The sequence below is a fragment of the Vicugna pacos genome, chromosome 14 (assembly GCF_048564905.1).
Source record: "Vicugna pacos chromosome 14, VicPac4, whole genome shotgun sequence".
Taxonomy (NCBI): domain Eukaryota; kingdom Metazoa; phylum Chordata; class Mammalia; order Artiodactyla; family Camelidae; genus Vicugna; species Vicugna pacos.
The window spans coordinates 5966383-5992002 of record NC_133000.1 but is presented as its reverse complement, the minus strand read 5'-3'; the positions used below and the strand labels follow the sequence as shown (position 1 = coordinate 5992002).

Below are 25620 nucleotides of genomic sequence, written 5' to 3'. Positions count from 1 at the left end.
ATATATATAGATAGATATATGTGTGTGTGTGTATATATATGTACACACGCACACATACCTATATTTTCAGGTACCCAGCGTACTTCCAGAAAGGATTGGAAGGAACTTCTAATAATAACACAGAAGAAATACGACAAAAACCCATGAACACTAAAAAAGAAGTGAGAGCCCCAGTAGCAGACAGGTTGCAGTTGAGCAGCGGCGGGGAGGGGCAGACTCTTAATTCCTCGCCTGAACTTTCTAATACGCAAGGCAAAGAAGCAAGTATCATGAAGGGAGTAGCCATTATTATTTAAGCATCTAGAAGAACTCTAGAATAGTGGAAACATCTAGAATAGTGGAAACATCTAGAATGGTGGTTCTCAAAATACAGTCCAGGGACTCCTGGGGTCCTCAGAACCCTTTCAGGAAGCCCATAGATCAAGGCTATTTTCAAAATAGTACCGAGACATTGCCTCTGTCACTCGTTCTCCTGGGTGTACAGTGGAGTTTTCTAGAGGTTACATGCCATGTAATCTGATCACAGATTGCATGCAGAAGTAGGTATGAGAGCCCAGCTGTCTTCTACTAAGCTAGACTTTCGAGAGATTTGCAGAAATTTAAAAATAATCTCACTTCTCTCACTAATTTGTCTTTGTTTTGGAAAATGTATTTTCATGAAACATACATTACGTTGATGTACTTTGGACTTACTGCTTTTATTTTAAATGAATTAATAAATGCTTAATTTTGTTTTAATTTTAATATGGTAAGTACTGATGGATATATCCTATAGAAGCAAAAGCTCTTTGGGGTTCTCAACAATTTTTATGAATGTAAAGGGTTCCCGAGACCAAAATGTTTGAGAAGTGCTATCGAGAATCTTACTGTCCATTTGTGTCTGAGATGGTGATGTTTGCCGCCAGAGTCCCTTTTTAGAAGGCACTGGTCATGTCTCTATTTGATCACTATGTGCAAAACTAAAATCATTTGATTAATAGATAAAGTATTATTTTTGTACACAGACATTCATTTATTCCTCATTTTATCTGTGCAAGAAACATTTATTGAGCACCTGTTATACATGTTCCAAGTGTGATACCTGTCTCCATGGAGACAAGGAAAGGCCGCAACAAATGGGACCCCTGCCCTTGTGGAGATTTGTGATGTAGTTTGCAAAGGGGGAACGATGATGACTTGAAAATAACAGGATCAGTGTAAAACCAGATGGAAGCTGCTTTTGTTTCTCTTCACATGAGCTGCCAATTAAAACAAATACTATTTATTTTACTGACAAATACTATGTATTTTACTGAGTCTGAAGATTTGGGGTATTGGATTTACTGGTGATTCAAGTTACAGTAGCCCTGGTCAGTTATCATTGTGTTTAAAGGTATGGCATGTTCTGAGAAAACTCAGTAGAGATGAACCAAAATCGACATTAGAAAGTATTATACTTGTATTTCAAATAGATTTTTCATTTTGGAAATACTGGACTTATTGACTGCTTTATTAATGAGATGAACAGTTCATCAGATGCTTAAAATGTGATTCAGGTGATCACAACTGACACAACATTTCAGTAACGTGTACAATGCACTTAGGAAGACAAAACTACATTGTACAGTTATAGTAAAAAAGAAGGAAGGAAGTTTCTAGGTGTGGCAATGTCTGATGTTAGGTGAGCCTCTGGCAAGGAGGAAATGTCTAGCGTTGGTAAAAGAGAGATGCCAAAGAAAACACCAACTGCGAGGTGTAATTAGAACTTCATTTCCTTCTTTCACAGCATGGTTGGGCTGGAAGGTCAAGGTGGTACGTACACATCTCAGTATGTTAGACAAAAACCTCTTATAGTGTCTTTGTTGATTAATGGAGAGATATGGGGTCGGTATAGGGCAAACTGGACTGATTTACAGCTGGTTGAACAATCACTTCCCCAAAGTCTTGATAATAGACCCATTCCAACTTTGACGGAGGTCTCCGTTGACTTGCCACAGGACCCCATCTTCAGCTGCCCTCGGTACAGTGTTGTTATAAATGATATCCTGAGGAAATCTGTTGATGGCAGAGATGGGAGGAATAGCTTATACATTAAGATGCCAGAACCAGGGTCCCAAAATATTTTGAAAAACTGAAACAATGTGCCAAATCTAATAAGTCAGAATTTAATAGGGAAGTATTCTACCATTGGGCCTTCAAAAGCCATCCAAACAAGTCTAGGATGTTTGGAACCTAGCGTGTTTAAGTGGAACCAGGATGAAGCAAATACAAAAATGTGTCTAGAAAGGCCTTGTGATGAGTAGGCACCACTTGGCTTCTAGGATGTTTCCTGAAGCTCCATGATACCAGCTGGTGTTAGGCCAGGGGGCAGGAGCATGAAGGTGGGGAAGAAACTCAGGAGGAGTGTGGTTTAAGAGTGCAATGTGCAAAAGGAAACAGCCAACTCAATAAGTGGCTCCCTAAAGTGCAATATGGGAGGTCTCAGATCTTATTAATGGGAATATTATGTCTAGAATAAAGGAGGGGATGGTACTGCTCTACTCTGCAAGTTAGGCCTCTCCTGGAATATTGGAGGCAATTCTGGGTTACTACCTTTTACAGAGACTTTGACCAGACAGAAAAATAGAGAAGACAGCAACTAAGATGGAAGGGGTCTTGAAATCCTGTCACAATCCTGCAGTGAGGCCCCATTGAGGCCACAGGACTCCTGGCTGCCTCTCAGACCTCACTTCTGCCCGCTCCCCTGCTGTCTGCACTTCAGCATCGCTAACCTTGATATTCCTCAGACCTCACACATCTCTCATTGCGGGGCCTTTGCTGCTCCTCCCCCCGCCCCCACATTCATGTGGCTCATCCCCACAGTCCAGTCAGGTCTTTGCTCAGATGTCACCTCCTCATGAAGATTCCCTTACCTCCCAGAGAAGCACTCCCCTTCCCAGTCTCTGAACTTGCTTTTCCTTCAGTGGTTTTATCTTTACTGATGTGACATTATACATTTACTTGTTTAACTGTTTGTTTTCTGTCTTTCTCAATAGAAGAGGGGTCCCAGGAGGGCTGGGGCTTTGTCTGGTTCCCTCTTTTGTCCCTTGCTCCTGATACACCTCACTGAGCAATTTTTAACAGACTCGATGCAGAAAGCGAGGCCCTGCTGCAAACCTACAAGAGTAAAGCCTCTGGGAGCTTCTCAGATACTGAAGGAGCTATGTCATGGACGAGGCTTTTCCTGTGTGGCCGGGCTAGAGGGACGAGTGGATGCTGAGGACAGAAGCTTCGAGAATCTCAGGCTCTGGGTTAGGAAATGTTTCTCAGAGTCGGAAAGGGTGGGCCTTTGGGAGCATACCTTCACACCTGAGGACACACATACTGAAGAAGCCACTTGTCAGGGACATTGTTTGGAAGTTGAATTCATTAATACTGAAGACTTTTTCCATTCTGAAATTTTGGGAGATTGTCCCACATCAGCCCATCTCTTTCTCATTAAAGCATTTTTGAATATAGCCTACCAAAATAATTTAAATAAATAAAATACAAAATAAAAATACCAAAAAAAAGACGAATCAATTTTTAAAATAACGACATGTGAACGCATTTTCAGTGTTTTTCATGTGATAATGGCATTCAGTTTGTAGAAATGGTGATGCCCATTTTCTGAAAGATGGAACAGAATATGTGAGATTTAGAGGAGAAAGACTTTGATGTCATGGGAATCCTGTCATTTTCTGAGAGCATCCTAAGAATGATCAAAATGTACCTAACTTTTCTTATTCGCATGCCTGATGAGCTTATAAATAATCTTAAATGTTGCTTTCTGAGTGTCTTTCTAGGTAAGACATGGTATTGGTCCCAAGGAGAATGATTTTAGCTCTCAATAGCTGGGAAAGGAAGTGAATTATCTGTTTGTAACTACTAGGGCATTTTGGATAGTCAGGAGTTATTGTGGTATGGACAGACAGACAAAAGTGTGAACAAGACTATGGTGTGCTTTTTCTTTCTTTTTTTTTTTTTTTGGAGGGGGAAGGTAATTAGGTTTATTTCTTCACTGATTTTAAGGGAGGTACTGGGGACTGAACCCAGGACCTTGTACATGCTAAGCACACACTCTACCACTTGAGCTATATACCTTCCCCCTGGTGTGCTTTTTCAATGAGGCAAAGTTTTCTTTCTTTCTTTTTTTTGAAAATAGCACTAAATGTTGAGTATCAACCCAGAGCTCAGAGAACACAGAACATAGAGGTCTGTGTATTTTTATAAATTGAAACAAATAAAAAAGTGCTTGTAGAGGACTCTGTGTTTCTCACTCGGGGGAAAAGGCACAAAATATCGGTGTGGAGGGATTCCAAGAGCCTTCAGCCAGTATTTGCAGCACTGACCGACTCCCACAATCCTGCAGCAGGCCAAGAGCAGAGATATGGCCTGAAAGTGTGTCATGGGAATTTGTGACTGTTTTTCTGGCTATGCGATGAGATTTTTGCTGCCTAGAAACATCGGAGGTTGGAACCCCACAGCTAGTGTTCTGTTAACCTAATAAGTAGAAAAGAAAGTCTTTCCTGGAAGTCTGGACTTCTAAAACTTATTTCAAAAAGTGAATAAGAAAACCCAAATATAATTTTAGCACATTAAAACAATAACAACCAAAACAGAGCTATATAAAAGCTATATAAAGAATGAACCTTCTTTCTCTCCCAACATCAGCCAGATTATAAACAGTTTCATGAGAAGGGAAGGAAAATACTTGATTGTTGAGTACTAGTTCCTGAGGAGTGTCCCAGGAAATGATTTTGAAGTGAAATGGCATCAGTGAAGCCAGAGCAGATCCAAGAACAGAAATTGGGATGCTCCTGTTTCCTAGTCCTGGGATGCAGGACAATTAATGTTTCCCTGGGCATCAGCACCAGATGGTGGCTTTCCTGTGGGACTCCATATCACTTGGGCTGGCCTTTGGGTCTGACTCAGTGCTGTGTGCAGGGCCTCTCTCTCCTGATTTCTCTTGTACCCGACAGGATAAATCAGTGAAACCCAGACAAACAGTGATCTGAGCCACACTATTTATTGTTTAAGCTTTTCAGACCCCCCGCCCCAGGTTGTGCGCTCCCCATGATAGGGACAAATCTTGTTCACCACTGCATCTGAGCAGCTAGCACGACCCAGCCCTGAAGTCGGCCGTGGGTTAAGGTGTTTTGCATGTTACCGTTAAATAAAGTGAAGAGGTCTGAAATGTTAACGTGAGCCCACAGTAAAGGATCACAGAGACTGCGCTTCTGTTTGAGGGCTGGCTTTCTTCCCCCATATGATTCTTAGATGTTCAGGTAATGGGCACTAGAAGCCCCTCTGGTCACCTGAAAACTCAGTTCTTTAGCGGTCTGGGTAGTAAGGACAGGGTCTGAGTCCTTTCTCACCACTGAATCTCAGGGTACAGTGTTTGGCACCAGTAGATGATCAGTGAGCACTTGTTAAATAAAAGACTTGAGTGATCGCTGCGGCCCGACTTGCGCCTCCTCGGCTGCTGTCATTACCCAATTTATGTTGGGAAAGTGAATTCCCCTGAAGGACTAATATGTCAGGGTAGCAAGCCCTTTTCCTACCCCTCCCTGGGAAAGTGAGGAGGAACCTGGGACAAAACTTCCCATGGTCAGGGTCCTGACAGACCGATGGCCTTGGGTTTTAGGGGTGAGCCGGCGCCCCTGGCCTCGCTCATCAGGCCAGAAAAGGCCCAGAACAAGAGCCGGCAGCTTGGGAGGCCAGGAAGGCATTTCCTCCCCCACGTGACAAGGTCACTCCTCCCGCTCCCGCCGGAGCCGCGCAGCCACCAAGTGTTTCAAAGGTGAGGACGGAAAAAGTGTGGCGGCGGCGGCGGGCGGCCCGGCTCTGCGGCCCGGCCGCGCGGCCTCTTCCCGGAGCCACCATTTGGTGAGTTCACAATAGGCTCCGAAGCCAGGAAGGAGACCCCTGCCGGCCGGACGCGGCAGTGCAGGTCCCGCCCTCCGGCCGCGCAGGCTGGGCCCGGGGAGGCCGCGAGCCCGGCAGCCAGGGAGGGGACACGCAGCGCCCGACGCCCTCCTCCTTTGCGAGCCAGTTCTTGACTTCCCTTCCAAAGATTCAACATGAGTGCTTCTTTGGACGTTCTCCGAAAGGTTTTCAAAGACATCTGTTCACTTCTAGGGCAGCCCAACCGTCCCCCTACCTTGATCCCCCTCTACATCTCCTGCCACCCAGGTCCCCCGCACCGACGTTCCGGAGAGCGGCTGTCCGGCATCAGCTGGTCCTTGCAAGGCATCACTGGGTTTCTTTCCAGTTCACGCGGGCTAGCCAGCTTGCTCTCGGGCAACAGCCGCCCACGCTCTGCTTCAGGCAGAGCCCTAGGCCCGTGCTTGCGCGCGCGCGTACCTGCGCGTGTATGGGAGGGTGTGCAGGGTGAAAACGGGATGTATTAGAAATCACGATGAAAGAAGAAAGTTCAGTGAGCACGGAGGGCGAACAACTTCCTAAGACCCTGGGACCTGGGGAGCTCGTCTAGCTGGAGAGTCAGGACTAACCTTGCAATTGTAATCACCGCTTTCCTTGCCAGCGAGTCCTAAGAGAAATAACTCTATGAAGGCTGAAGAAGTTTAAAAAAAAAAGTCTTGGGGCTGCTGGTCGGAGGCGAGTTACCTCAGAATTGGGGAGATGTGAGTCGTTGGAGGGCAAAGGGCTGGACGGGGCATTCCACGTCGGGGAAAGCTGGCTTAAGGTGAGCTGCCCCGGCTGGGTTGGGTTGATGCAGTAGTGACCCCCGCTGCGGGTTCCCTGCAGCTCCGGAAGTGCATGAGGAGCCTGGAATTACTACGTGGGATGCTTACAGCCGTGGTTCTCAGAGTGGTCCTCAGCCCCTCCTGGGAACTCGTTAGAAGTGCAGATTTAGGGCCGCACCCTAGACTTGCGAATCACAGTCTCTGGGAGCGGGCCCCAGCAAGCCGTCTAGCTGATTACAGTGCTCTCTAAAGCTTGAGAACCCTTGGATTAGGAAGTGGAGAATAAAGGACCTGGCTGGCCAGGCCCTGAAAGCCAGGCTTCTTCCGAGTAGGGAAAAGGGTATGCCACTGACAGGTGAAAGATCCAGTTTGTGAGGGAGACAGCGCTAAATAAAAGTTATTTGGTCGTACTGAGTTTAGTGTGAGTGCAGGGCACCCACATGGAAACTCCTGGAGGCAGCTGGAAGGCAGAGCCCGAAACAAGGTGGTAGAGCAGGGATGGGGTCACCTGTGTGGAGCCGAAATGGAAGGAGTCGGCCAACTCACGGAGGAAATACTTCTGGTGAGATATGATCAGACAGACCCTCACAGTGTTGTACACCCATCACCACTATCTAGGACACCAGGGTGGGGCTGGGGCAAAAAGCCCGAAACTTACAGGGAAGAGCTGATCAGAGAGGAAGAAAACCCAGTCAGCGCAGTGCCACTGAAGCCAGGAAAGGAAAGAGATTCAGGAAAGAACCAGTGGAAGGAGAAGGCCTCCCACATCAGGTGGCCTAGGGCCGTGTCTTCTGACCCATTAGAGGGCTGTGAAGCAATACGGCTGTGAAACCAGCATTTAAAACAACAATAGAAAATGCCAGCGTGTATTTTACACAGCTGAGTTACAGTTTCGTGAAATTTCTGTTTGATATATTTTTGGGAGGAGGGTGTGGACACACATCATTTCTGGATCATTCTTGCCCAAAATGTATAACCTCAGGGCAATCATGAAAAAACATCAGACAAACCAAAACTGAGGGACATTTGACAAAAAAGAAAAAACAAAAACAAAAAAACCAAACAAAAAAAATGGATCAATACTCTTCAAAAGTGTCAAGATGATACAAGTCAGGAGAAGACGTAGGCGCTGTCACAGATTCACGGGACTGAGGAGAAATGATAGGATCCCAGAACAGAAAAGGGGCATCAGTGGAAAACTGAAGGCTTTGGTTAACAGTATTGCCAGTTGCTTTGGTTAATGTTAATTTCCTGGTTTTGTTACGGACCCTCCCAAGTCAGTCCCCAGCAAGGGTCCTCCTGCCCAGTGTCGCTAGAGCCAATAGAAGGAGACTGAGTTCGGCTCAGAAGCCGAGGAAATCTTTATTCTTTGATCAAAGAGCGGAGAAGCGTGAGCTTGCTCTAGATCACGGACTCTCTACTCCCCGCTCCGGTCCATGGGGCGGGGCCGCTTTTTAGGGATCTCCATGGGGGGCGGGGTTCTCGCCAGCCCCACGCAGGCGCAGCTGTGCTGCTCACGCGGTCACAGTGCGGGAGCAGCCTTTGCACACGCCCCGCCAGCGGCCATTTTGAACCCAGGTGACCTGCGCAGCATGGTTTTAAGCGCCTGAGGTGAGGTGTCCCGCCCAGCGGACCTGAGCTGGGAACTCTAATTGGAAGTGTCAGGTGTGAGGCTTCGGCACACCGTCCCCGACAGGCAAGTGAGACTAGACTAAGCACGAAAGAAGAGGTTAGAGCTTATCTTACCACCTAGATTCCATCTTGTTTTTCCTGGGGACCCCAGTGTGCTTTGTTGGCGACAGTTTTGGCAACTGCACTATGATTTTATAAGGTGTTAACACTCAGGGAAACTGGATACGGATGTCTCAGTCTGTTCCGGCTAAAATAACAAGATGCCACACACTGGGTGGCTTACAAACAATAGAAATTTATTTCTCACCATTCTGGAGGTTGGAAACCCCAAATCATGGTGCCGATAGATTCTATGTCTGGTGAAAACCTGCTTCCTGGTAGATGCTGCCTTCTTGCTGTGTCTTAGGGGCCAGGGAGCTATCTAGAGCCTCTTAAGGTGCGAATTTCATTCATGAGGGCTCTACCCTCATAACCTAATCACCTGCCGAGGCCTCACCTCCTAATATTGTGACAGTGGGGCTTCAACATATGAATTTGGTGGAGGGGACGACATAGCATTCAGATCCTAGCAGGGATATATGGAAATTCTCTGTACTATTTTTTTTTTGCAACTTTTCTATAAGTCTAAAATTAGTTCAGAATAAAAAGTTTACAAAGTACAAAATGTGTGTTTGTAGATGTGAGCTGGGAGGGGGTTCATGATACAAAATATGATGAGAAAGTTTGAAAGCCACAGTGTCTGGGGTGTGGAGGGCACGTGGCCCAGGCAGTGAGGGAGCCCTCCTGCAGCTGAGGTCCCAGGAGGTTTTGTGAGTGCCGTGGGGGAGGGTGAGAAGCTGCAGGCCATGGGTGGTGGTCAGAGAGGTGGCTGGGGTTATCACAGTGTCTTCGCGCGATTAGATGCAGTTTGGCAGAGACTGTGGATTCCAGAAGGGAGAAGAACTCTGACCCCAGGAAGTCTGAGAGGTAGGTGGGCACAGTGGATGCCTGGATGTTGCAGTGCTAGCTGTAATAACTCACAGCAGTCCTTTGGGGGAAGTTACATGCCAGGAAGAGATCCCCTGCCACCCAGGGGAGGGTGCATTTGATAATCTAGAGTTGTCTATTTTCTTTAATTTGAGGGGGGTTAGGAACTAATTTCAGGTCCCTATTTCATAATCAAGGTTATGATAGAAGATCCATTTCATAATTGAAGTTTCTTTGAATCCTAATCAGTTGTCCCAATTCTATGTGTGTGCGCGTGTGCATGTTCTACTGGCATTTAGTGGGCCAGGGATGCTGCTAATCATCCTGTAGTGCACAAGACAGCCCCTCTGCCCCACAGCAGAAAATTACCCCGTTCAAAATGTCAATAGTGCTGAGGCTGAAAAACCCTGAGTTAGAGGAGGTGACGACCTGAAGTCTGTTTATGGTCAGGAAAGCTGCCCGGGTGCTTTTCACAGAAGCAGGGTATTAAACTTCATTTCTTGGCTCGATTTCAAGTGGCTAATTATAACCTTCCTACCAAAAATTTACACTTTAATTTTCAGCGGGTATCTTTCTTCAGTTCATGCTTAAACAGGCTTACTGTGGCTATATTCTTGACAATAGAGCAATATTCTGTGCCTGAGTTGATTACAGGTCAACAGTGGGGGAAATGATTGGTCTGTGAAGTGATTTGAAACCTCTGGGAGATAAAAGCACTAAAACAAGAAACTTGGGACAGTATCATCATTATAAATTAGCAGTAATATTACAGTACTCACTCAGTCACTCTTAGGATTCACATGGAATTCCTCTTAATACTAAGGTCAAAATCAGATTCTTGACCTTCGGTCTAACCAGACACTGCCCAGAATTAATATGTTACCGTTAAAAGCAGGAAGCTCTCACTGTGCAGGGCCCGGCTGCCTGCTTCCAGCATTGGCAACATCGAGCTTCAAAGCAAATCTTCAATCTTCTATTTGTACTTGCTGTTCCCATATTTAGAACAGAGCAGCACATACTTGTCTATTGCTTCAAGGCAAGAGCAAATTCTGAAGGTATCAGAGTCCACTTCAAGCACACAAGAGAGCCCAGAAAAAGTTAAGGGCAAGGCTTTGCCTCTACTTTCCCTTACATTTGAAAGATTATAATAATTCAGGGTAGCAAAATTTTAAGTGGGAAATCAGACCGCCAACTGTTTGACAAACCAAGTTATTACCTTTTTATAAGCCACACAGATTAGTTTGTGAAATCTGATTTGGCCTTTTTTTTTTTTAAACAGTATTTTAATGTTAAGCAAGCCTGGACAGCTACAGCCAGGTGTAAAAGAATTTGGGTTTCCCTTTGTAAGTTTTTTTTTTTTTGAAGTTTTGTTCATTTTCCCTAGGATTTCTGTCTTTAGAAAGATAGTATGGAAGCCCCAGTGGTTAGTGCGCAGTACTTATACAGAAAGACAGCATCAGTCTCGTCCTTAATAACTCAGAAGTTTTGGCAAAGTGTGACTTTAGGGATTTGAATGGTGATGAATGTTGCTTCTCTGCTTGATTGTTTTTATTTAAGTAGGTTTGGAATGGAGACTCTCCTGCCATGATTCTTCCTTAAAAATCCAGATTATTTTGTAGTACAAGCGTTGCTTTTTGTATATGGACAAGATGCCACTGACTTTAACTGGATGTTTGGTAGCTGACTCATCCTCACTCTTTTGCCCTTAAACACATGCATTTTACGGTGCTAGGTGAGGGGAGAGCAGAAATTTTAGTTACAGGGCAGAGTCTGTCTTTGCAAAACAAGCTGGTGGGTCCCAGACAGAGCCTGAGACCCTGACTCCCGGTGGGCATAATCACAACCATAATAAACGTTAATGTTTATTGGCTATTTAGTACGTGCCAGAGTCCTGAATTTTTCTGTGGAATAACTCATTGAACCCTTGCCACAATTTTTTAAGGTAGGTGCAACTTATCACCTGTATTTTACAGCTGAGGAAACTGAGGCTCGCAGAGGTCAGTGACTTTACCCGATGTCACGGAGCAGGAAGACTCTACTAGAATTTGAAACGAGCCATCTGTCTCTAGGGCCTTTGCCCTTAATTTTTTCCCCCCAAAACGTGATCTAAAAAACATGAATAATATTAGCATGTGATAATGATATAGTTTGTTTTTTTAAATGTCCTATTACCTCTGTTGCTCAGGGGGCATGCTGGTAACTGGAATCATGGAAGCTGTTTACAAAGAGGAGACTTGGACACGGCTAGACTTAAGCCTGCACGCTCCCTTTCCAATGCGGTGGAGCAAGGGTGGTGCCCCAGGGGATCACCACTGTTTCGTCTGTTTCTTTTCTTTCTCTGCAAGATGAATTCGGGTGGGATGTTTTAGGTTTTCTTTTAGAGGCACTTTTCTTTTCCTACACTTTTCCTGCACATGATGCAGTTGATACCCATTTGAAGTTTGATCGAGCCTCTCGCATTGCCTTGCGGGAAGCATGGCTGTGTTTCTGGAAGCTGAGCGCATGGCAGGAAAGACATATTTATCTTAAAATTGAGACGAGAAGCTAGTCCGCCCTTGAACACAGCCTGGTATTTATCACCTGTCCACCTGGAATTCCGACCTCAGGTACATGAGGGAGCCAACTGTAAATTTTCAGAGTAAAGGGAACAAGAAGCCATTTTCCATTAATTTAGATGAAAGCTGAAGAGGTAATGTGCAACCATGTCTCATTTCTGCTGGGTTTTAGTACTAGTTTGTCCCCCCCACCTCCCGAGGCACTGTCCTACTGTGGGCGCTAGAAGAATGGCCAGCAAATTGCCACCTTCAACAATGTGTATTCAGGCCTAAATATGTCATTTCTGCATTAAGTTGAAAATGGAACGCGTTGATAACGTACCGTTCTTTGCTTGTCAGACACATGGCAACTTGTTGGCATGGCCTAGGAGATCCTTTGAAATTGGTCCCCACTCTCCTTTCTAGCTCTAGCACCTGCCACTCCCTCCCCTGCAGCCACACCAGATGGCCCATGCCCCTTTACTCCAGATGGGATAAGAGGCAAGTCTTGGTCATGTAGCAAGATTCCAAGGATGGGTTCTCTACATCCTCTAAGCCTCAACTGTGAGACTTAGAAACAAGACTAGGATGGGTGATGTGGTCCCAGGATGACTGACTTGGTAGCCCAAACCCACGAGAGAGGGAATTCAATGTCATAATTTAAGGTATATTGACTGAAAAAAAAAAGCACAACCCAAAAGCTGAGAATTACGTTTTACTTAGTGGCCTTACTGAGGCTGTATCCCAGGATGGCCGCCTCTCAGATAGCACTGAAGGACTGTTCCAAAGAGGCAAAGGAGGGGCCAGGACATTTCATGCCTCTGCCTGGTTCATCCATGTGCATCCTTCGTCTTGGAATGCCTTCCTTCACCTTGTCTCTCCAGCTACCCTTGCCCTTCAGTAGGAAGTCGTATCCCAGTCAGCAGCTTTCCCTGCCCCAGCCCTCCGACTGAGATGCCCCGGGTGCGGCCACAACACCCTGGGCTTCCCTCGGCGGCTGCACACTCCGCAGGAGGCCTCTTGGTACTTCTGGCTACCTTTCCCGCTAAACTGCATTGTGTCATTCTGGCTGATAGTAGGGGATCAATGTATTTGTTGAATGAATGAATGAATCTCTCTTTCTGACAGAGGAGCCTGTTTGGGAAACAATTCAAGCCAGATGATGACTTAGTGAATATAGAAGGCCTAGTGAGCTGAGCCAGAAATGCCCAGAACCATGTCTGAAGACGCTGCCCGGCCCACAGCCCCTGCTGCCCTGCCGGCTTGTTCTACATTTTCCACACTCTCAATTTCTCAATGCTGTGAGCTCTGCTGGTATCAAAAGGGCCCCTTTTGAGAAGGTGCTAATGTCGTTGGCTTTCAGCTTGGCCACGATTGCAGGAAGAAAGCAGCTCAAGAAGGCTTGAGTCTCATATTGAAGAAGTGATGCTGTTTCTCACTTCGGCCTCATGAGTAGGGCTAGACCAGCTCCGTGGGGTGCTCCCTCTGCTGCTGCTCCCCGCGATGCTCTCTGCCTGATTTCTGAAGGGCTGAAAGGATGCTTCTGTGCTGGTGGCTGCATGGGGCATGGCCAGGAGGAGGAGAATTTCCCCTTGGAGGCAGCTGTGCATGCAAGCAAAGGAGAGGGCCTTCAGCACCTGAGATGAAGGGAACGGAAATGCTTGTTGGCTCAAAACTGTTCCCGTGCTGCTCACTGCACTGAAATTCCACCATCAAACCCAAGAGCCTCCCCTGAGGGGCTTGGAAAACCATGAATCGATTAACCTCTCCTTACATATTAGTACTAATTAGTTGTTCAAGGATAGGTCTGTTTGGACCTTGTAGGAAGGCTCCCAAAAGTTCAAGAAGCACTGGGGAAGTGGGTCTCTCTGGGCAGCGTGAGAATCTGAGCTTGGACCATGGTCATTCTCTCGCCGTGTTGGAGCCTCAGCCAGGCTCCAGCTGTGTCATCTTATCCTCCAGTTTTGCGTGGAGATTACTTATTACCTTCTGGTTCCTAATCAAGTGTAAATACCTTAAACTGCCATTAAAAGCCTTAGAGGCACTAGTCAGGTATTATCGGGGACCAACAGTGAATCTGAGCTCCCCAAGATCCCGGAGTCCCCTGGGCACATCCCTCATGTGCTTCTTGGGGGACACGGCCATTTCCTTTTCATTTCTCTGTTTCTCAAAGCACTCAACTCAGTATTTGCATTTAGGTGATCAATGTGTGATTACGAATTGAATTGAATGCAACAACGAGGAATGTGTCAGCTGGATGAATCATGACCCTTATGCACCCCCAAGGATATGGGAACTGGGGTAAGTTTCATAGTTAAGCTAGAGTGTCTGTCAACGGTGGGCCCTACACAGCCTGGAATTTTCCAAACAATCTTGGGTTGAAATAATCTATCAGACTCTGCCTGAATAAACTGTACAAATCTTACACTAGAAGTTCCTAATTTGGGACTTGAAAAATAGGACTGCTATATCTGTGGGATATTCAGAATAACAGTAATAATACTGGCACCCAGTAAATCAAACATTTGTTCATGACAAGCACAGAGCTAAGTAACTATTCCTGCACGTGGCATGACAACCAAATGAGGCCAGGAGGTGAGAGACTTTAAGGTAGTTTATTGATGGCTTTGTCATTCGTAATTTTCTCCTAATGACTTTTCAGCCTACATGAGGTCTTACTTGATGGAGGAGGAAGCAGGGGCCAAGTGTGCTGGAGGCCTGGAGCAGAAGTGTCCCATACCTGCCCCACTGGCAGGTTGACCGAGTACTCGTGGTGACTGTCAGCTGTCAGTGTATACAACAATTCCAGGTCATTCTAACCACCAGCTTAACTTCCTCCAAGGAGGCCTGTGGGTTTTCCAAATGAGGGCTAGCCTTCTTTTCAAGCAGCTCCAAAGACCCTGTTTACTTAGAATTATTCAGTACAAGCTTTATGGAAGTATAGCATATTGCTTATGGTTTCTGGTAACTTGCACTATTCTATTGCATGTTAAGTCATAAAGCCAAGACAGAGAACACTTAAAATGAGCTGTCTACACTCTCTTCTCTCATGCTTCCTGAGATCTTCTTCCTTATATCTCTTGAAGTCCAGCTTCTGTGCTAACACTCCATCAGGTATTTCCCATGGCCTTCTGCAAAATCTGTCTATTACGATGTGTGGGTAAGAAAATGTATTTTAAATCTATGACATTTTATGCTGGAGGGCTTGGGCAGGTGGACCTTAATCCTTTGTCTTCCTTTTTCTGTGTTACAGTTTCTCTTGCTAGCAGATCAGATCAGGGCTGGAGGGGCTGGGTGAGGGTGAGCATGGGCTGATGAAGGGGGAGTCCTTACCACTCTGGACTGTGGGCACTGCAGAACCAAGGCTAAGGGACAAGAGAGATGGCATCACAGCCTACGTGTCCACTTTTTCACTTCATCTCCGAGGACATCAGAAGGGTTGGATGGTGGGTAATTCTTATTTGAGATCACTAAAACTCCAAAAATGTCTAGGTGATACTGTGATGCTGGTTTTTTCTATTGTGGTGAAATATACATTACATAAAATTTACCATTTTAACATTTTGAGTGTACAGTTCAGTGACATTAAGTACATTCACATTGTTTTGAATCACCACAATCTATCTCCAGAACTTTTTCATTTTCCCAAACTGAAACTCTGTCCCCGTTAAACACTAATTCACCATTTTTCCCTCCCTGCGGCCCCTAGCAACCACCATTCTATGTTCTGTTTCTATGAATTTGACTCTAGGAACCTCATGTAAGTGGAATTGTATTTGTCCTTTTGTGACTGGCTTATTTCACATAGCATAATGTTCTCAAAGTTCATCTATGCTATAGTATGTGACAGGGTTTCCTCCCTTTTTGTGGATGAATAATATTCCATTGTATGGATATACCATATTTTGTTTATGCATTTGTCTATGGACACTTGAGTTGCTATTGTGAATAATGCTGCTACAAACATGGGTTGTGCAAATATCTGGTTGAGTCCTTGCTTTCAATTCTTGTGGGTCTATACCCAGAAGTGGAATTCCTGGATGATACAGTAATTCTGGGTTTAACTTTTTGAGGAACTGTCATTCTGTTTTCTATAGCAGCTGCACCATTATGACACTCTTGGTAGTACAGGAATTTGCAAGAGGTGAGCCTGGAGAAGATATGAATATTATTCTGTGATTTTTCCAAGAACTTGCCGATGCTGGGGGTACTACTATGTTTCTGCCTTAGGTTCCCCGTCTGCAGAAGGAAGATGGCAGTCACTCTTCCTCTCCAGAAAACTGGGGACTACAGGAAGTATTGTTGAGATAGGCTGGGGGAAGACATTTAGTTTAAAATACTCTGAGTTCCCAGGGCCAGAGCCGGGCCCTCCCTTTTTCTGATGCACAGGTCAGGGTTGGAGATGGCCAAAAGCCACATTTGGATGGCTAAGTTCTGACATCTGCACTGCTTATCACATGTGGATATCAAGGACCATCTCTGAGGTGATGCTCCTTGTATAAGAGGCCATCGTCAGCCAGCAGACAACTGAGCCTGCATTTCTGACTATTGTTTAAGCTTGCCATCTTCCTCTTCCTTTGATGTGTATACAGTTGCCCCTCAGTGTCCATAGGGGATTGGTTCCAGGACCCCTGGGAATACCAAAACCTGTGGATACTCCCTTATATAAAAAGCACGGTATTTGCACATAAACTGCACACATCCTCCTGCATACTTTAAGTCATCTCTACATTTCTTATAATGCCCAGTACAATGTAAATAGTTGTAGATGCTATGTAAATAGTTGCTGACATGCAGCAAATTCAACTTTTGCTTTTTGGAACTTTCTGGATTTTTTTTGTGTGTGTGTGTGAATATTTTGGATCTGCAGTTGGTTGAACCTGAGGATGCAGAACCCGCAGATATGGAGGGGCTGGCTGTGCAGTTCTAGAGAAAAGAGTATTCACCGAGTGTCCATCAGAATCCAATCAAGGTTTTACTAAGAATGTGATCATTTCCCTCAGTTTCTCCCTCCTGTTCCCCCATCAGTTCTCATTCAGGATGTCTGAAGCTTTGCCAGTTTCTGAACACACTTTTACTCTGATCCACATCAGGCCTGACAAAGTAGGGAGGTTCATACCCACCTCTCGTGCAGGAATACAAGCAGCGTTGGCTTCCTGTCCTTTGGAACGCTGCCCGAGGCCGGACCTTGCCCCTGGCTCTCAGGACGGGCTAGCCTTTCAGGCAGCTCCTGCCAGAGTTGCTCAGGTGTCCTCTGAAGCTGGGCTGTGGGGAAGCCAAGGTGCTGATGCTTGGCTGGAACTCCATGCAGAGCTTTGATTACAGCTCCCGGAGTGGTCCCTTCCAAGAAGCTCTGCTGTATTTTCAGCCCCGCTGCCAGCAGCAGTGAGGCAGACGCTTGACCACTCAGGATCAGAAACACCAGCAAAGACTCCTCAGTGCTGACTTAGATGGTGCCTAAGAAACAAGATCATACCAAATCTGTCAGCAAAGATGCAATCTTTGTTTGCAAAGCATCAGTTGGCAAATCAGTCCCTAATGGCCGGTAGAGGAGGGCCCCTGGTCGTTGGAGCAATGGCCGGGCTGCAGAAGCAAGTCTCACATGGGGGACCCCCACCCCAGACTCCTGGCCAGACCGGGCCTTGTAGAGATCACTTGCCCTCCCAGCAGCAGGGATCTGTCTTCCATGCTCACTCTTGCTTCCTCCGCTCCTGGAATAGTGCGGGGCAGAGGAGGCATTCTGTCAGTATCTGTGGAGTGAGTGAATCCACAGCGGACACAGGGCCTGAGCTGGAGAATGGGCTGTCCTCGTGTTCTAGGACAGGTGCTGGTGGGCAAGTGAAGGCTGTGGTTCTCTGTGGTTCTCTGTAGTTCTACTCAGAGAAGGACTTGGTCTGGAGATAACCAAGGTCACTGTCCCTCCCCTACCTTTCTCCTGTAGTTGTCGTCACCGAAGACTACCCTTAGAAACAAGAGAAAGCAAAATGTTGCAGGGCTTCTTCAGAATAGGGTTGTGGGGGTAGGACAGCATTAAAATGGGCATGATAAGGACCTCACCTCCTGGGTGTGGGAGGGGCCCTCTGGAGGCAAATCTGCATATATTTGCATACACAAACCTACCACCTAACCTGCAAAGGATGCCAGACTCTTCCCTCCTATAAAAAGACCAATCCTTCTGCTCTCTCCTTTGCAGGATGTGCTGAATCAAAATTTAACTGCTAAGATTCTAGAAATCTTTGGGAAAAAACATGAAATGAACATGTCATTTAAATTTTAAATTTTCAAATGTCATTTTTAGTTTCCATTTTTTATAAGGAGAGAAGAGCATATTTTGAAGACTTTCCAGGAAGGGAGGAAGGGAGATAGTCAATCCAGACTCTTCAGTTGAGAAGGGGTTTGGGTCTCGTTTTTCCTGCTTTATTTGTGTGCTGCGCAGTCCTCTCGCCCTATCCCAGCAGGAGGCCTCAGGTGGCTTGGAGAAATTGGGTGTCTTAGTTCTCTAGGATCGTCATGCATTTTCCACAGGGAAGATGGACTCTCACTTTGGAAAACATAAAACCGGGTTTGTTCTGTGTTCCTTAGAAAACGGCTCCCTGCGCCGCGGCGGAGCGAGGCTGGGCGCCGGGAGCCAGGAGCCGAGCGCGGCCGCGTGTTGTGTAACCCGCCCGGGGAATCACGTTGCCCTGATGAGTTCCCCAGGCTCTTCGTGCAATAATAAGCTTGATCTTTCTATTCAGCTACAAGGACAGACCGCAGCCGGCTCCAAGTCACGTGCCCCGGTCACGTGGTGCGGAGAGACAGAAACCGGCTGGCAATCATTAACTAATGGTTACTCCTGGGGAGAAAATGAAGGTTTTAAAGACACGAACTCTCTTTTTGTAAAACAACCGGGACTGCAATAGAAGGTATACAGGGTGGGTGGGGCGGCTTCCTCTTGCTCAAGTGCTTTCCAAGGAAAGGAAAAGAGCCCACAAGTTCTCCCTGGTTTTGCTCTGCTTCCAGGACTTTGCAAACTCGCCCAGCGTAGCTCCTTTCTCCAAACCGGGAGGCGCGGCGGCTGCAGCTGCCCGGCCCCGAGCAGAGGGACGTGCAGGCGGACTGGGTTCTGGGTCCCGCGCTCCAGAGATGGAGGACAGCATTCTGAAAGGAGCAGAAAGCCCCATTTTTCTTCCTTGTGAAATTCAGGCTTCTGGGTAGATGGAGTTCTGGGAGGGGGGAGGGGTGGCGAAAGGCACGGAGACTTTGCGGGCTCTTCTGAAGTTTTTATCAACATGAAAACCCGCATCCAGAATGTGGCTCCTTTAAATCTTACTGCGGTGAGAACAGAAACTGCAAGGACTCTGCCTACCTGAGTGTTTCCTGATTCAGTCGTTTGAATTTAGAAAGAGGTTCTTTCACTTTCTGGAACTTGTGTAGTGTTGCTTTGTGCTTTCAAAAACTGTAATTGTCAAGCTGGGTTTGTTTGATTTTAGTGTAGAAGCAACAATAGGGGGAGTGAATAGAGTTTAGAATCTTGGCTGGAGAGAAAGGATAGCTAAATCCAGATGAAAGGTCCAGGCAGAAACTGACAACACTTTTTTTTTTTTAACCTACATGTGTTTTATTTCACAGTATACATAGAGGACTTTCCAAAACACTGTGCAATATGGACTTAGCCTTAGAAGAAAATCCACTGACGTAGTCTGGAGCCTTATATTCTTATTTCACTTAACTCTTTCCAGAAGGAACAGATACACAAAGTTTCCAATTTTCTATTCACTGAATCACGGAAATATAATTATTTCAGGACATTTAGTAGTTAGGGAGTTTAGTGGTCTCCCTCTTTACCTTTACCCCACTCTGCTCTCTTCAAAAAGATACAAGCATGTGACCTAAAGGGGAGGATCCAGGTTTTGTAGGACCTGAAACTTTTACAATTTGGGAGGCCTTTTTAAAGCGAGTAGAAAGTTATAGAGAAAATTAGATATTAAAATATCACAAAATTCACTTCTAAAATCCTTTTAGCCTGCATTTTGGGGTGCATTTTCTTTGATGGTCTCGTATTCTTGAAAGGAGAGAACTGTCTTTTTGACCACATAGTCAGTTTTAAGTGTGCCTACAATTGTGTGAGTTTGATGGTGAAGCACTTTCTTCCAGACTAGCTTCTGGCTAGTCTCTTCTGGGTTGATTTCACATCTCGTTTCTCCTCCCCGCCCACAATACTTCTGGTGCCAGACCCTGCAGGACACACTCATCCTGTGACGTGACCTCTGGATCAGAGCCTTCTCATCTCTGTGCTGGCGGAGTCGGCACAGTGGGCCCTGGGAATATTCCTGGAAACCTTCCCTACTCCAGAACAACCTTCAGTAACAACTATGAACATAGTTTGTAATTTATAAATTTATCTTAATCCAAGGTAAAGGTATCTTTAGCTGAGATTTCTCTTAGCCAGACCCAGACTGCCCATGACCACTCCAAAATCACCCAAAAGGAGAAGAAATGTGGCCAGAGAGAAGTCAGAGTAGAAGGAGGCAGCGATCTTAAGCAATTAAGGTCATAGCATCTTACCAGTGGCAAGTTTACAAAAGTAAATGACCATGACTGTGTGGCTTGGGCCCCTGTCGGGGCCTCCACTGGGGCCTAGAAGTGAGAGGCTGAAGTTCCAAGTTCATTATCTTCATGCTAAATCTACTTCTGGGGACCCCAGGTGCATAGTAAGTATATCTCAAGGAGGCATTTTTGGGGTCCTAGAATCGAAAATACTTGTTTGAGGCAAGCTTGCTTATCTGGACGTCTTGCATGGAATGATTTGTTAAGGTAAATTCCATTTAATAAAAAGCCTCTGTTGGGCTCTGACTCAGCCCCTCGCACGGTCCCTTCTCCAGCCACACTCTCCTGCACGCTGCCAGTGCAGAGGCGGTGGGGAGGGCCGGGCGCCGCCCTTCTGCCTCCGCTGCTCTGTGCCCAGCACCACCATGTGCTCTGGTCCACACGTCCCCTTCACTCCTTAGGATGAGGTGGCTGGTAATGATTCTGACTTGCAGTTGAGAGACCCTGGAGGCTCAGAGAGCTTGTTTCCTGGCTGCAGTCACATGGTGAGAGCACGTCAAGGCTGGAACTGAAAACCAGGTCTGTCTGACTCCCCAGGCTGGTTCCTTCCTGGCAGAACCCTGACCTTCAGCTTCTCAAGAAGTGACTGTAACACGTCTTGTTTTAGCATGGGACCGAGCACGTTTGCAGCGGTGTCTGGTTATAGCCTCCATCTGTTCTTGCAGAGCGCGATCTCCGGCCCTGCTAAAACAATTAGGGAGGACTCCTGACCAGCCTGAAAGCCCCCTCCCTTCCTCTGACAGTCATGTTCTTTCCTGGCCTTGCCTGCCAGGGGCCCTGCAACCCAGTCACTGCTACACTTCTCTCTCCCGTGTGTTCCCTCCGAGATCCACCACCGCACAGCAGAAAGTCGCCCGGTTGAATCGTTTGCTTAGCTTGTCAGGACGGAATTTTGAGTTTGGAAAGACTTGCCAACATGCTGTTTATGGGGGAAAGGAAGCTGTCGGGTCAGACAAGCTGTATATGCACTAATTAGCTGGACGGAAGGAGCCCAGGTGTGAGGGGCAGCCCCTCCCGCCCCCCGCCAGCCCATCTGACTGTGTCCCTTCCTCCCACCCAGCTGGGACAAGGGCTCATGAGCATTGCTGCTCCTTTAGCTTGGGCTTCTCAACCTCAGCACCATTGTCATTTTGTGCTGGATCGTAACAATCAAAAATATCTCCCGTCATTGCCAAATACCCGCTGGGGGCAGCACCACCCTGGTGGGGAGCCGCCTCCTGAGCCCTGTCAGCAGAAGGCACCGTCGACGTCCAGCTGTGGGGGCTCTCAGGGCGTGGAGTCAGGTCATACAGGGAGGTGCCCCCCAAGGGGACGGTTCTGAAGTCAACACCGGGTTCATGGGACCAGCCCTCTTGGACTAGAGTGTTGTGAGGAAAAGGTCGTACACTCATTTCTCCACAGTCAGGGTTAACCTGAGGCTGAGGGGATTACCTGTAAAGTTTAGCTTGATGGTTAAGAGTTCCGCAGTCAGAGGCCCAGGTTTGAATCCCAGAGTTGCCCCTCATTAGCCACGTGACTTTGGACAAGTTCCTTTACCTATCGGTGCCTCAGTTCGGTAATATGGGAATGTAAGATGTCTGTAATATGGGAATGACAACGTCTGTGTTGTGGAATTGTTCTCAGACTTCAGTGAGCTAATGCGTGTGCTTGACACAGAATGAACGCCTTAACAGTGTAACCCTTTTGAAAATTTCTAAGCCAACCTTTGACTATTTTTCATATTACATAGATAAGTAGATTTCTGCCCAAGCATGCCACATAGTTGTGTCTGTCTCCTACTCTGTTGATTCTGGAAGTAGTGTACCAAGCTTCAGCTTCAGAATCTCCCCCTTTCTCTCCTTGGGTGGTGCCGACGCCCTCTCCGTGGTTACAGCAAAGCTGTGCTCTCCTGCGGAAGCGCTGCTCACCGCCCTGACCACGTCAGGGCCTTGGCCACAAGCACTGTGGCCTGCAGTGCGCGTGCCCTGCTTGTGCGGGGCCTGAGGAATTTTACAAATATTTTTGGACATAGCGTGGACATGTTATATCCATGAGGGGTTTACTAATATGAATTACAAACGAGATAATTTTTTAAAAATGGAAAACAGTGATCAAATCATGAAGGTTGTTATGGACCAAGTCATTCAACATTAAGAAAGGTTCTAAAGGACAAGAGTAATTGTGCAGTGTGTCAACAGTCACAATCATCAGTCAACATCGTTGACAGGAGATTGGACACGTGACAGACAAAAGGATCTGAGGGGTCCTGGCTTGGAGGATGCACACCCGCCGTCCCCCAGCCTGGGTCAGGAGCATGCCAGGAGTTCGTTTGAAGACTTGGAGGCTAGAGTGATGAAACGTTGGCCCCAAGCCATGGCCATTTCCTCTGTACAAGGCCCTGTTGAATTTGCCTGACTTGAAAGTGCAGTGGGGCGGTGGCTATGAAACTGCTGAGGAGACTCTTACAGTACTTGCAGATAGTATCTCTGTCGATGCACTTCTGCTGTAGAAGACACTGATTCGCTAGGGGGGCAAGATGCCCAAGAGAGGACGTACGGCAGCGGAGAGGAGGAGCAGAGGCTTGGTTCTGAAACACCCCTCCTCGGTGGAGGTCGGTCTGAGGGCTGCACGCAGGCAGCTGGAAGGACACACAGCGCTCTTCAGACGGCTTTCAGGGCTTAACTGGCCTCTGCGTACGTGGAGGTGCTTCTGAACATGAATAGTCTTGCTACCGCCCAGCAGCGGCTTAGTTATCTCCCCACAAGTGTGACATGTGAGCTCAGATTTGTAAACATGGAGATTGTTTTCAAAATCCCAAGGGCATCAGCAGGTGGGCCAGATCCAGCCTACACTGTACCCTCTGTAATCTTTTGGCCACGGTGAAAGGGTGGCCTCCTTAGAGGTGGTGCTCCACTGAGCCGGAGCCCAAAGCAGCTTACAAGAGCCACAGGAAGGCAGCTCCATCCCAGAGGTCGCTTGCTTCCCTTTCCTCTTCCTTTTTCTAGTCCAGCAAAGTCCAAGTCCAAACCTATTGGCTGATGTAGAAAAATGGGCAAGAGGCTCAGCCTGGCCGCTGGCCTGGGCACTGGCTGAGACCGTCCGTTAGGACTGAGCTCTGCTGTGGTTTGAGTCCACATCCTTACCCGACAGACCCTGGCAGGGAGCTGTGGCAGGTCAGCTTAGGATGTAAGATGACATTTTAATGTTGTATGAACTTAAAAAAACCCTTTATTTTGCAGTAATTTTAGTCTTACAGAAAAGTGAAAATAGTACAGCGGATTTTCATACACCTCTCATCTGGCGTCCCCTAATGCTCACATCTGACAGAATCGAAGTCCAGTTATCAAAACCAAGATGGGGACTTGGGTGTAACACTGTTAACTAGATGGCAGGTTTATTTGGAGTTCATCTGTTTTTCCACTGATGTCCTTCCTCTGTCCCAGGATCCAGTCCAGGAGCCGACATTACATTTACATGTTATTTCTGCTCAGTTTCTCCCAATCTGTGACAATTCCTCAGTCTTTACCTGTTTATGTTCACAATTTTGTCACTATTTAAAAATACCAATTCATTACTTTGTAGAATGTCCCTCCATTTGGGTTGGTCTGTCTGTTGGTTTCTCATGATGAATTTTTAGCAAGGGGATGACAGAGGGGATGTGCCCTTCTCGTGTACCACGTCAGGCTTCGTGATGCTGATAATCCTTGTTCCTGGTGGTCTACCTTCCTCACTTGCCTAAGAGACTGGCTAAAGTTACTATTTTTCCTTTTTTGGTTAATAAACATCTTGTGGGGAAGATACTGCAAATATCCTGTTTCTCCTCAAGCTTCTGCCCACTAATTGCAGCATCCTTGGTGAACCTTCCCTGCAGTGATTATTACTGTGGCGTTCTCATGGTGATTTTGTGTTCTCCTCATTTCTTCTACATTTGTTAACTGGGATTCTTCTGTAAGGAAGAGCTGCCTCGTCTCCCCCTGTGTACGTTCCTATGTGTGTATGTAAATGTGTGTGTATGTACATTGGTGTGGACTCATGGGTATTTATTGTATCCTATGGGCTCTAATCTAACTATATTGTCATTTATATTGTACCTCAAATTGTTCCAGCATTGGCCATTGGGCACACTTTCAGGTTCTTTCCTGTGTTCTTTCAATCCTGTGCCTCTGTCCTTTTTTGAACACTTTCTTATTTTCTGACCCCACAGGATACTCAGGCTCATCTTATGTTTTCCCTTTCCCAGCTGTGTCAACCACTTCTCTAAGGACCCTTTGTTCCCTTTAATGGGTCATAGCATTTGGAGACTGACATACAGGCGCTAGGTGTGCTCACTGTTACTGGGGTGTCTTCTCTGGGGACAGGGCTAGGAAATGTTTGTCTGATAACCCATGCACATACCCGTATTTATTTATTTCTTTATCTATCAGTCTGTGTACCTGCTTAAAGAACACAAGTTCTTGCTGATACTTCTGATTCTATCCCAACACCACAGGGTTCATTCTAAACTTCCCCTTTCCCTATTTGTAACTTCTTTCTCTGACAGTGAGAAACCTGGCTCTCATGATATACACTGTATTCGCTGTGTTGTTCAACCCTCGTATGCACATGAAGTAGTTTGAGAAGTGCTAGCCCATCCCCTCTGAGAAACAAATCTGCTGACCAGAGTAGGTATTTGTGTAGAATTCATTTTGTCTTAAACCTTACAGTATCCTGTTAAATACTGTTATCAAAGCTCCAAAGTCTTTTTCTTCACCCGTTCCAGTGTGCTTATGTTACTCATTGGTGATACACTTACATTAACTTGTTACAGTGTGTATTTGGAGGGGGGCTCCTCCTACATCCTGGTTTGTTTGTTTTTTTTAATTTATGCATAGCAGGTTTCACTTTTTGTGATGTACAGGACCTTGGGTTTTGACAAATGCCTAGATCTGTGTGTCTACCACCACAGTTATGATAAAGAATAATTCTATCACAAAAATTCCCTTGGGCTGCCCCTTCATGGTCAGCCCCTCCCTGTGCCTTGTCCCCTAGCAATTACTGATCTGTTTTCTGTCCCTGTAGTATGGTCTTTTCCAGAATGTTGAATAAAGAACCATATAGTATTCTTTTGGACTGGCTTGTTTCATTTAGCAAAGTGCATCTAAGACTCATCCATTCTATTGCGTGAATCACTAGTTTGTTCCTTCTTATTGCAGAATAATAATAATAATATTTAG

At 46.3% G+C, this 25620-nt stretch overlaps 1 long non-coding RNA gene across 3 annotated transcripts in view; it reads left to right on the top strand.

Moving 5' to 3' along the window:
* The first annotated feature begins 7797 nt into the window (after positions 1–7797).
* LOC107033990 (uncharacterized) overlaps positions 7798–25620 on the top strand; it is a 64399-nt gene continuing 46576 nt past the window's right edge. For all 3 annotated transcript variants that reach the window (XR_012079889.1, XR_012079887.1, XR_012079888.1), the window contains exons 1-2: positions 7798–8403; positions 14038–14140. This is a non-coding gene — a long non-coding RNA (uncharacterized lncRNA). The remainder of the gene's footprint in view (positions 8404–14037; positions 14141–25620) is intronic.